The sequence below is a fragment of the Poecilia latipinna genome, unplaced genomic scaffold (assembly GCF_001443285.1).
Source record: "Poecilia latipinna isolate Pla-1442-1.1 unplaced genomic scaffold, P_latipinna-1.0 Scaffold6591, whole genome shotgun sequence".
NCBI lineage: Eukaryota > Metazoa > Chordata > Actinopteri > Cyprinodontiformes > Poeciliidae > Poecilia > Poecilia latipinna.
Window position 1 is genome coordinate 830 of NW_015119207.1, and position 3,592 is coordinate 4,421.

General features: G+C 36.7%; 1 long non-coding RNA gene across 1 annotated transcript; it reads right to left on the reverse strand.

Moving 5' to 3' along the window:
• Nucleotides 1–1,155: 1,155 nt before the first annotated feature.
• LOC106944007 (uncharacterized) lies at nucleotides 1,156–3,576 on the reverse strand. Its single transcript, XR_001424075.1, has 2 exons — nucleotides 3,074–3,576; nucleotides 1,156–2,953 (listed from the first exon to the last, which is right to left on the reverse strand). It is a non-coding gene; the product is annotated as an uncharacterized LOC106944007 (long non-coding RNA).
• Nucleotides 3,577–3,592: the final 16 nt, after the last annotated feature.

Sequence of the window (3,592 nt, forward strand, 5' to 3'; positions counted from 1 at the left end):
AATATATACAATATATACACTGTAACTGTCGTTACAATACTGTACTTGTATCAACTACTCAGCATCCACTACAAGAGATTTTTTTTCTGCCAACTGCCATTATTATCTACAGTAACTCTGAAAAATTTGAATTAATATGAGTTACAAGAAAATTTAATTTCCCTTTGGGATTAATAAAGTATTTTTTAATTTTACTCGATTGTGGGATTATATAGGACTTACTTGCACATAGTTTTACCACAATTCTTTGATTCTTCCTTGTCATGCGGTGTGGTTTTAAAGTAGCATTGAAATGCAAGAGCGGCAGAAGCAGAGAGTTAAGGATGAATGTTTAATATAAAAAATTATGAACAAAACTTACCAAAAATTACAGTGCCAGTGTATAAAGAGAGAGAGTGAGGGAAAGAGCGAGAGAGAGAAAGAGAGATAAAGAGGGAGAGAAAGAAAGAATGAAATGGAGAGAGAGGGGGATGAGGAAATTAACGCTAAAGAAAGAGTGGACAAAAGGAACATAGAAAACTAAAGCACAAGAATAACTAAATACAAGAAATAAAATAGAATCACTCACTAATGACTAAAATAAAGTAAAACATAGAACAAAATCCACAACAAAATCTTTTCAAATGTTGAACTGTAGACCTGATTCATCCTCAGATTATTTTTGTGCAAGACATGGTCCAGTCTTGATAAGCTTACCCTACACTGTAAAACATTTGAGCTGCACATAGTGTGTCTACTATCTTCTATTGTTTAAGTCAAATAAATTTAGCAAGTTCTAAATTTTGAACCTAAATGTGTGATTAAGATAAACTTAATAAGTTGTGTTAACTTTTTATTAAACCTCCAAGAGTTGGATAGCACTTAAAAAAACTGAAAGAAGAAAAGGATGTGAGTGGGAACTATTTCCCAGTGTGTTTAGCAGCACTCTAAGAAATAATCCTCTAAATTCACAGTAACATACTGGCAGCTATAGACGCCAGAAGTTTACTGTAAATCCACAGCAGCTGTACCGTAATTAATCCTGACGGTAGATTACCGTTCTGTGAAAGAACGATAAAATACAGGTGTCTGTAGCTGCCAGTAGTTTACCGTTTTTTCTGAAAGAACGATAAAAAAAATACTGGTACCTACAGACACCAGGTGTTTGTTTTTTTTACCATTCTTTCAGAAAAACGGTTTAAAAAAAAAAAAAAAAAAAACCGGCGTCTGTAGATACTATTATTTTACTGGACATTTACCTTTTCAATCCTGTACCTTTTAAAGTGGTGTACTGTAAGTAAATACTGTAATGACGCCAACACACCGCAGATGTGGTACCGTCAACAGGGTTTATTAGAAATAAAAGCGAGCTGCTATTCCTTAGGCTGCAGCTCGGCCCTTTAACAAACCGATACACTCAATTGAATAGCTTCACTGCTAACACACTGAACTCTCTGCTCTTCCGGTGTTCTGTCAGCATCGGTCCTGGTCCTCCCGCTCCCCTGATCCCTTGCCCATATGACAGGTCCATCACATGTGAGGGGGAGTCAGCAGTCAGACAGGGGAAGCCCATAACACTCTACACATAACAGTGATCACAATGCAACTTATAACAAATACACATAACCATATGGAGCCCAGCAGAACTAAAATACAGAATCGTTAAAATACTACGGTGGCCGACAGGTGCAAACGCACAGCAAACACGAGAAAAACAAGTAGAACAAAGGCGCAAACAAAAAAGACATTCAAAATATACATAACAATAAGTGTTCCAGACCACTAGAGCTTTGTGTCCGAGTTCAGGGTCTGCATCCTTTCAAGCTTATTCTGCCATGGGCTTGAGAAACGACCCGGTCTACGGAAGAGGGGTCCTGCGAAGGCAGAGAGCATTGCAGAGAGAAGCTGTAGCCTTCAGCTAGCTGCCTAGCCTCCACCTCAGCGTTTAGCAACCTGAGATTTGGAGAGTATTTGAAAAGGGATTCAGGAGAAAAAAAAAAAAAAAACAACATACTTCCAGTCCGTTTTTTTTTCCTTCGCCGCTATATGATTCACGTTGTCACGGCTGCTAAGCAACATAACGCCACGGTAGAGGCTAAGCAGCTAGCTGAAAGCTACAGCTTCTCTCTTCCGGTCCTCGAAGACCCAATGATGCAAAACCTGACTTCGGACACAGCTGTTCTTTGTTCGACTCCCTCTAGTGGTCTGGATCACTTCTGTTTTCAGCATTTTTTGTTTGCATCTTTTTTGTTGCATGTGTTTTTTGCGTCTTTGCACCTGTTGGCCACCGTAAAATACAGTGGTGAAAGTTAATATACCTTCAAATAGTAGCGTTCCAGTATTTTTACTGTAAATTTAGTTTTACTACTGCATTCACTTTATGAGTAAGCTACTGCAAAGAAAACTGTAATGCTACTTTTTAAAGTACAGTCTTAGTTTTATGATAGGACATTAATACCCAATCCAGTGTAGGCTTCTTAGAAGTGCTACAATTGGTGCGGTTCTAAAATGCAAAATCTGCATAATCAGAACTTCACATAACACAGAAGAGGATGTGATAAGCAACCTTCAGAACATAATTTTTATTTAAAGGCACCACTATGCCTCAAACCACATATATTTCCAGTATATTGAAACATTCAAAACAAATAACAAAACCATTCCTCAGAGAACTGGTAAAAAAAATAGGCCTTCAAAGTCCATATATAGTTTCACTAACACTGGAATAAAAATTTAAGACTTTAATTTTACAGCGACATAAACTGGGTTTAACTCATTAATTTCTACAATCTTATGAACATAAAAACACAGTTCTTAAAGAAATGCCCATGCTTTGGGTATCACTAAACAAATCAAAGAAAAATTACTTCCAAAATCTAAAATTCAACATGGCTGAAATAATGTGGAATTCTAGTATTAACAGGGTTTTAAAATGTGAACCATTAATGGTTTTCAAGAGTCCAAGTGGCACTTACTTTATTAGATGCAGATGAAGGCACCGTCCAACATGGAAAAAGAAGAGACAATATAATTTAGATCCTAAATAATATGAAAACAGAAAGATTTCAAAGAATAGAAAAGGACAACAACTAACCTGAATGAGTTGCCACTCAAAGTCCATCAAGTTTTTGATGAGCGTGGAAACCTGAACATTGACTGTCACTTTTTCTTTTGAATGGTCTTTCCTGTCTTTCTGGATACCATTTTTCCATGACCGGCTTTTGTGCCCCTTTCTGGGTTAATCCCAATGAAGCGACTAAAAAACAAAATCAAAAATGGGAAAATTCCTGAGAATATAAATAGTGTGGCATTTTGAATACAGCTGGTATAATATATAAATAAAGCTGTTTTTAATTACGTAAAGAGAAAACATCACCACCTTTGACAAATGTTAATCATAACTTGCTTTAAAACCATGTCATTGTAAAAAAAAATTTATAAGAATGGTTTTACCGTTGAATGAATCAAAGTCTTGGCTGCCTCATGTTGATATTGGAGGCTGAAGATGAAGAAGATGGAGAACGCTGTCCTGTCTGGAATGTTTGCTGGACCCTCTCAAAGACAATATGGCCTTCAATGCAGAAAACTGCTTGCCACAGGGAGTGTAATAAAC